Source organism: Nanorana parkeri, unplaced genomic scaffold (genome assembly GCF_000935625.1).
Source record: "Nanorana parkeri isolate BGI_ZX_2015 unplaced genomic scaffold, ASM93562v1 scaffold640, whole genome shotgun sequence".
NCBI classification, from domain to species: Eukaryota; Metazoa; Chordata; class Amphibia; order Anura; family Dicroglossidae; genus Nanorana; species Nanorana parkeri.
This window is the reverse complement of record NW_017306908.1, coordinates 806,539-814,996: the sequence shown is the minus strand read 5'-3', so window position 1 is coordinate 814,996 and position 8,458 is coordinate 806,539. Positions and strand designations below refer to the sequence as shown.

At 39.4% G+C, this 8,458-nt stretch overlaps 1 protein-coding gene across 1 annotated transcript in view; it reads right to left on the bottom strand.

Annotated features, from left to right (window-relative positions):
• The window catches only part of SLC6A15 (solute carrier family 6 member 15), a 50,961-nt gene extending 42,707 nt beyond the window's left edge, over positions 1–8,254 (bottom strand). The window contains exon 1 of the mRNA XM_018563202.1: positions 8,160–8,254. The gene's annotated coding sequence lies outside the window, so the exon portion shown is untranslated. The remainder of the gene's footprint in view (positions 1–8,159) is intronic.
• Positions 8,255–8,458: the final 204 nt, after the last annotated feature.

Below are 8,458 nucleotides of genomic sequence, written 5' to 3'. Positions count from 1 at the left end.
GGAGCAGAGATCAGGCGACAGCTGAGTCACCTGATTGCTTCTATTGTAAAGACGACAGTCGGCTTTACAAGTGTAAGCAGAGTCCCGGCGTCTTTAGCCGCCGGGAGTCTGTTTAAATGGGCCCGGGGCCAGTGACATACTATGGACGTCACTGGTCACTAAGGGGGTTAAATTGCCATTGAATTATATACTTTACTTATATAAAGGGTTTTATGTATTTGTAAATTGGTGATACATATGTTCATACTTTATAAATAAAAAAAGAGAAATACATAAAGAAAAGAAAAAAAAATCTACTGTTTAAAAAGGTTATGTAGAAAATTGTTATCTTATCCTTCCTTTTTCACATTTCAGAGATTTGACTTTCAGGAAAACTGCCCATCCTCCATAATTAAGTCCACATTGAAACGTCCCATGTGTATACAACAGGAAATCCTAGGGCTTAATTTATTACTCCGTCTGCACCACCAAATGTGTGGCTAAGAAGTCTGTAATTGGCCAGGCACCCTGTCACAAGTTGTCCTCTCACCTGTGTATGTACAGTGTGTGTATTTTACACTTGTTCTGTGTCTTTCAATGTTTTTCCTCCCCTCTCACGTATGACTGTAAGAAGGCTGCCGCCTCCCACTTAAAAGTGAATCTATTTTTTTTTTCTTAATTGGATATCATAGGTAAGATTAGAACCTTTGTCAGAATTTTATTGAAATCTCTATCCCCACTGGGGTGAATCTCCCTCTCTATTTGTCTTGGTAACCATTGTCACTGGGACTAAAAGAAAGGGAAAATCCAAAAGTTTAGGTTATCACCAAGCCAGAATTACAACAGAAATCATCTAATGAGAACACTTGTTTGGGTGACAACTGTCCAAGATGGGATTTTCTTTACTTTAGAGAAATTTTCTCCCATATGAATGTGTAACCCATCATCAGAGAAAATAGTGATTCACTGTACACAGAATGGAAACAATGTACACAGAATAAAACACAGTATACAGAATATAAACATGGTATTGCAATTAAGCACAGCTCAATATTTTTGGCTACTGTTTAACGCTCTGTGTTTCTTAAATCCTGTGCCTCCCCACTGTCCAGCACTCAAAAGGTCATCCTACCTTTTAAGCCGACCATTCACTTGGCAATTTTTTAGTCAATTACAAGTACTTTCTATTCACTAGAAATTGCATATACAGTCAAAGGTTATTATTGGAAACTTGGCGATCTACCACACATGAGTTTGATCGACCACCAGAACTAAGTTGATTGTGAAGTTGAAACTGGGCAATACATTGACAATGTTGATACACTTATTAGACATATTGAATCCAAAATTAAAACAAAGACAAACCCTCCTGGTTCTTGCACCCTAAAAAACGACTCTGAAAACAGTCACATGACCAGTAAAAAGACTTAAAAACAGGTATTTGAATATGTGTTGTTTTAATCAGTCTGAATGCTCTATATCAGGGGTGCCCATAAGATAGATTGTGATGTCCTCTCCTCCCGCAGGTGGGGCTTCTCTGAATCCCCGCTGCTCTCCCCATCTGTATGCAGCGGGGATGCAAGAAGTGAAGGAACCGGCGGCAGGGGAGGGCGTAGGACGGAGCCGCTGTCACATAACTAATGCAGAGCGGTGAGGAGAAAGACGCTCGGCCTAGATCTGACAGCCGGCGCCTCTCTCTCCCCTCACCGCTTGGCCTTAGTTCTGTGACAGCGATATCCACTTTACTGATACCTATTCTGCTTTGATTTTTACGGGAGTATGACATCATCAGAAACGTCATGGGACCAATTTAGGCTCTGTGATAGGTCTGTTCACCTAACCTGGTGTGTATATATATTTGGCTGTTTCACTTATAATCTCACTTGTTTTGCCTGATGAAGGGGTTCCTGTGTGTCCCCGAAACGTCGCACTAAGTGTGTTATTTTGCTTTTGATGTACGTCAATAAATAGACGTAATCGATTTACTATTGGAGTGCCGGTGTCTATTTCTTTTCTGCATTACTTTGACGGTGGCCATCCGTCGACTACTGAGCACCCAGGATACTTTGTTGGACGTGCGGTCAGGAGTGCAATGGGTACATGGACTGTAATGGGAGAAGCTGAGCCCCCTTGTGTGTGGCCGAGCGGCAGAGGATCGGTACATATCAGTGATACGTACCAATCCTTCCCGCCCCTGAATGCAGGTGTTTTTTTGTTGGTAGATCTCATTGAGCTCGTCATTTGAAAAGTAGATCTCCAGACGAAAAATTGTGGGCGCCCCTGATCTAAATGATGCTATTTTATAAAGAAACTGTTTAAACTAAACTAGAATATGCAAATCTCCAACTGGTGTCTTTTAGATTAATAATGTCCAGTAAATAGTTGTGTTTCTTCCACAGTTTTGTGATTTGGTGCTGCTTTTTTATTATTTTGCAGTGTGATGAACAGGCATAGCCATCAAAAAACATATACATTTACTAAGAGATGCATTTTGTTAGGTTCAACCTCTGCACCAGTTTGACTCATGAAACATCAGTCTCTACTGTACTTCACTGCCAACTACTTTATTGTAATACATTGAATCAGTCCCTGTAAAAAGCAGGTTATGCAAAAGGGCTGCTATGCAGCATGTCCTAAACCAAACTGAAAATGTTTTAAATTGATTTACAACCAATTAATTTTGCATTGTGATATATTTATAAGTACAACTGTAAACACAAATGTGAAATGTTTAATTGACAGTACATCTATACATGTTACTGAATTAATAAGGAAAGCAGTAACTGAAAAAAATCCATGTAAAGATTATTGTACAGGTATGTTTAGAGGGAAAGTATTATGTATTAAAAGGTTATTATATCTGTAAATTCCAAGCCTCTTTGCTTAAAACTCATTACACGTTAACGACTGAACTGTCACCTACTGCATGCAAAGCTATATGGATTTGTAAAATACTGTTATGCACTGTTGAATATAATGACATGAATATAATGTTATATTATTGCATAATATTATGCATTATATTATTATAAACATATTGCTGCTCGTCAAATACATTTCACAGTTGTGTTATTTTATTGTCCTTGTCTTATATTCCTTTAAGAACATTCTAAGTAATTACCTGCACATAGATATTGCTGTTGATGCTTTTTGCTGTGTAACATGATTCTAATTTACTCTCTACATTAGTAAAACAGTATTTAAAGAGACCCTGTCTCCTTTTACCTGTACAAGTAAAAGTAGGCTGGCAATCTGTATTATGTGTGCTTGTAGAAGTGAATGGGGAATGCAATAAATGTGTCCATCTAGATGCAAAAAATAAAAAAGCATGCACTAAAAACAAAGCTCTATATTTCTCATACTAATAAATCAGATAGGGGTATATAACCCTTATAAGTACTTGTAAAAGTTCTGCCTGCAGTGAAAATTTGCCGCAATCTTTATAGAAAATCAACACTTCTAGGAGTGTGGGATCATGAGAATTCCAGGCTGCTTCTAGCACCCCCCTCCCCCCTTCAAATCATTAGAATGTTTTTTCTCCAAATACAAACGTGGTCCCAAAATTGGCATTTAACACCACTGCACAGTAAACAGTAAATATTAGTGGACTTACATGTGAAACTAACAGGGTCTATTCACAAAAGGGTGAAAGGTTGCAGAAGGCAGGAGAAGTGAACAATCTAGGCCAAAATAGCTGGGCTGGAAAGTGAGCTGAATTGGAGAATTTTTCAAAATCAGCTATGTTGTCCTAGATTGTTCACTTCTCCTGCCTTCTCCAAACCCTTTTTACCCTTTTGTGAATATCCCTGTAAGTCTGCACTTCATGCATCAAGCATCAGTGTATAATCAACAAAATAGGTTCTGGGATGCCAATCACTGTGCATGCATGCATCCACATGCAAGCCTGTAAAAAGCAAACGGAGTGACTGTTTCCTAAATTTCATACCAGTCTTTACAGTACAAACTGCAGGCAGGCAGAATATTAACATAGTTAATCATAGTGGCCTGGGCCTATGATTACAGTCCAGAGTAAAAAGGAAAGGAGTTAGGCAGTACATTAAAATTTTGCGTAGGGATTTTGCTACCAAAAACACCAAAAAGTATTTACAAGCACCTCTCTGGCCTCTTATCTATCCTTCACCTGATGAAGGTGCATAACTTCATGCTGTTATATATGGTTTGCTCTAAGAAATTAGGTAAATAAAAATATGTGTATTTCCAATTAAATTCTTGTCTAAAACTGTATATATTGAAGATAAAAGTCAAGGTCTCAAACGGAAAAACTTTCATATAATCTCTACCATTAAAGCAGAACTGTGCTGCTGCAGGTCCCCAGAACTCATACTGTAATATTCAAGTATGCACATTATGGCAGACCTACATCTTCCCCCCATCACTCTGTCATGGCTGCTGTGATCTTCTTATTTTTTTTATGGTCAAGAGTCTTTTGTCTTCAGTCATTGGTCAGCCAAAGATGAAGTGACTCTTGCTCATGCACACAGGAGTTAAATCAACCCAGCACCCATCTTTTATTACCAGCAACTGTATACTCTACTGCACATACACCATAGTAAGTGTGCCACTATTAAGAAACAGTTTCTCTATAAAACTCCTTACTGATATTATAAAACTGCTGACAATTTTGTAGAATTTTGCTTTAGTTCTGCTTGCCCACTTAACCTTAAACCCCAGCCAATCATTAAACCTCCAAACCCTAACACTAATTCATAGCACTAAATCATAGCCCCCCTCTGCTAACATAAAGCACTAGAGTGGGAATGCACCAAAGAGCATTTTAAGTCTGTTGAAGTCAGTTAGAATGCATTGTACTTTTTTAGCTCTCAAAAAGATGATGCCAACTGTTTAAATAATGCCACCACATCGCACCTAACATTGCATCACATGATGGTGTTCACTGTAGACATGTGCGATTCGTTTCGTTACTAATCGAAATTCGTACGAATTTTCCTGAAATTCGTGAATTCGGAAGCATCCGAAATCCGAATAGCAGTTTCCGAATTATATCCGAAATCCGAAATTCCGTTAACGAATTTCGAATCGGAATTTCTTTGAAACAGGAACTAATATTACCCCTGTAAATGAGGTTGAACAACATGACAAGATTTTTTTTTAAATCCGAAATACGGATCCGCTGCTGCTGAGGGTTGCATTAGAATACACGCAAGAAATCCGAAATTCCGTTAACGGAATTTCGTTCCGTTACGAACATTCGTTATATACATGTTACATGTTATATACATGTTACTTTCTCTAAATGTGTAAACTGTTTCATATCCAAATGCTGCTAGCATATTTGTTCATTTAAAGTGCAACATGCTATGTAATATGTCAGAGTAACACTTCCAGGTCTTTATTACCTCTCAAAGAGATCACAGTTCTCTTCCTGACAATGCTTTCATCTGCTTTTCTCTCTGGACGGTGGCTTTATCTTTTTTTCAGGCATCACCCATGGTAAGTATCTTTGTGGATTGATGACGGGTGAGAGATGACATAGCCATGCCAATCCTAGTACAGCACTTGACTAGGTTCACATAATGTATGCCTGATCAGCCCCTGCTGCATCCTCTCACCTTGTGACTTACTACAAAGTTACCATGTTGCAATCTGATCACTCTGAGGAGACTGAGGAAATGCTTGTCTGCAGCAGACTGATAACATCATCTCAGCCTAGGCAAAGTCACTGAACTAGATCTCAAATATGGCATCTAAAAATAAAATTGAGTTTTTCTGGAACATGACAGACTTGCTTTATATTGTAATGTCAGGAATGTATTCCTATAGACTTGTAGAGTTACGTACAGGTCCATTTTAAGTTAGACTCCACCTAAAACGTTTTTTAAAATAGAAGGAAAATTACGTTCTGTTTTAGGAATACTATCCCGATCAAAACACTAATCCTAAAGTCTAACATGTTGTGACAAGTTCCTTGTCATCTTTTACTTGTTGGATGTCAGGAAAAGTGGCCAAAAATAGGTGATCTATGTTCTAACCAACAGCAGCAGTGAACCCAATATAAAACCTAAAGGGCATGATCACAGCTAAGCTCAAGTATATAGTGTATATAACTAAGCACTAGTGTATTGATGACTTACAGGATATGGGCTAATCAATTCTAATTATACAGTATGTGTGTGCAGTATGGTTTGAGTCATCACTTGCCTAGCGCAAATTGACTGAGGAAGAACAGAGAGAGAGATGTGTTTCCATAAAGTTACCCCCTACCTCAGCACCCCCCAAACATTTTGATACTCACCTATCCAGGTGTCTAGATCCATCATTGTGATGCATAATAGAAGATCCTGGAAGAAAGGGCAGTATAAAACTTTGGGGAGGGGTGCAGGGGGTACATGGACTTAAAGGATATCTATACCAGCATTTCTCTCCCAGGGTGCTGTGGTACCCTGGTGAGCCTTCTGGCTGCCTCAGGGATGTCTCAAAATGTTGTGGTAGTTGGAATATAATGTGAAGGGAGGATGAAGACTGAGGAGAAGGGGGCTCCTGATGCAAAAGGTGACTCTGATGTGAAGGGGGGAATCTTGTTTTGAAGGAGGCACTTCGATGTGAAAGGGAAAACCCATTTTTTAAATATTTTTGCATGGGCACCCCTTAAAATCTATGGGTTGAGAAGAACTGATCTATAAAATAGTATGGTTATCCTCTAAGGATCTTACCCACAGTGTTTTCCACGTGCAATGTTTTTTTGTTATATATCTATGCAAATAACAACCCTGGTGGAAAATGAAACTTATCTTCTGCATCCTACTTCTTTTTCAGTGATAAAATAGCTAGCCCAATGAAAAACTGCTGGCATTGTTAAACTAGCCGTAAAAGGTTCAGAAGTGAAAAAAAAAATGAATAAAAACAAAGCTGTCGGATCATAATGTTTATAGCAACTTGATTATATCTTTTTTTTTCTCAATAATTTTTCTTTTTCCTGTAAGGATTTTTAGTAAAGCAAGGCAACATGTGCCATTAAATCACTTTTAGATGTCGAATAATTTCCTCGGTAGGCAAATGTTCACCTGGTGAAGTTCTAGTGCAGAGTTCATGTTTAAAGATGACAAAGATACAATGATCCGGGGCGTAGCACTCGAGATAAAAGGAGCCTACCCTTGTCATTGAAGAGAATACAGACACACAGAAGTAGGAGGAGGGGCGAGCACTGTGAGTAATACAAAGCACACAGCTGCCTCGGTGCAGCAGCAGCCAGCCTGGGTTTACTCTACCGTAGTTTACATGGAGGAAGGGGGGCGCAGGCTTCCCTTGGACACAAATCCACTACCTACAAGCATGGCCACCGTGCTAAGCGTGCTTGTTACAAGATTCCCAATGTTCCCAAATGACTGCACACATGACAAAGAAAATAAAAGCCATTTACTAGCGTACGTTTATTACTAATATTGGGAGATAAAGAAGACGGATGTTGCAGCAAAAACACCACCTTTATTCCTTCATCCGCCCTGTCAGCTTATAAGATTAGGACCTGAATCATTCTAATGAGATCTAGGGCCATCCAAAAGGGTAATGACATCAAGATTTAACCACATTTCTGCATTCTGTCCTTCACACGCTCCCTTGGCTGCTATCGGTAGAAAGCGATTCGTACACAGTACGCACTATACCAGCTTGCCAGTATTGTACATTTTATATTTGGAGGTCATGTACCACAGAACCAGCTGACAAAAACACAACATGTTCATTCATTTCCAAGGAAATTCTTCACCTATGCCCAGGTATATCACTTTGGAGTATGCACCTTCTTTTATTAATACACTGCTTTTATGCAGGTGTTGAGCCAATTTAAGATCTATAAACAGAGCTGGACCTTTATCAGCAGAAATCTTCCATTCCTGCCGATAAAGGAAGCATGCATCTATTTAATTCCCTTTAGATGCCAAGCATACCGTCTACACCAATACTGGCAAGTTGATACACAGCGTAACATGATGCCAGGAGACACGCTCATGCCCTGGGCTCACACTATCCCTCATCCTCTGTTATAATTTATATCCTGCTAGGTGTGCAGTCAAATGAGCATCAGGCAGGCCTTAGGAGCAAGCATTCACTATCGTCCTTTCAGATAAAATGCCTTTCACAGCCAAACCACAATTCTTAGCCTAACATCAATAAAATAATAAGACACAATCAATTCTGCTTACCTCTCAGAGAAAGATGAAGATGCTCGGTGATGTGATGAGAGAGCACGCCTGCTGTGTGTACACTGTGTAATGATGACGGCTTTGCACATGCAAGAGCTGGGTTAAGAGGAGGAATGGGTGGGAGGGGACTGTAGTCTGTGTGTCTGATACAAATCCACCTCTGTACAAGCTGGAGCAAGCTGTATGCATCATCCTGGTCCAGGGAGTGGTCCATACACTCTACATCTACAGCCTTTTTACCATTATCTCATAAAAATATGACGTTCGTAGAAATCAACTGAAGGGTAAAAAACCCCCTC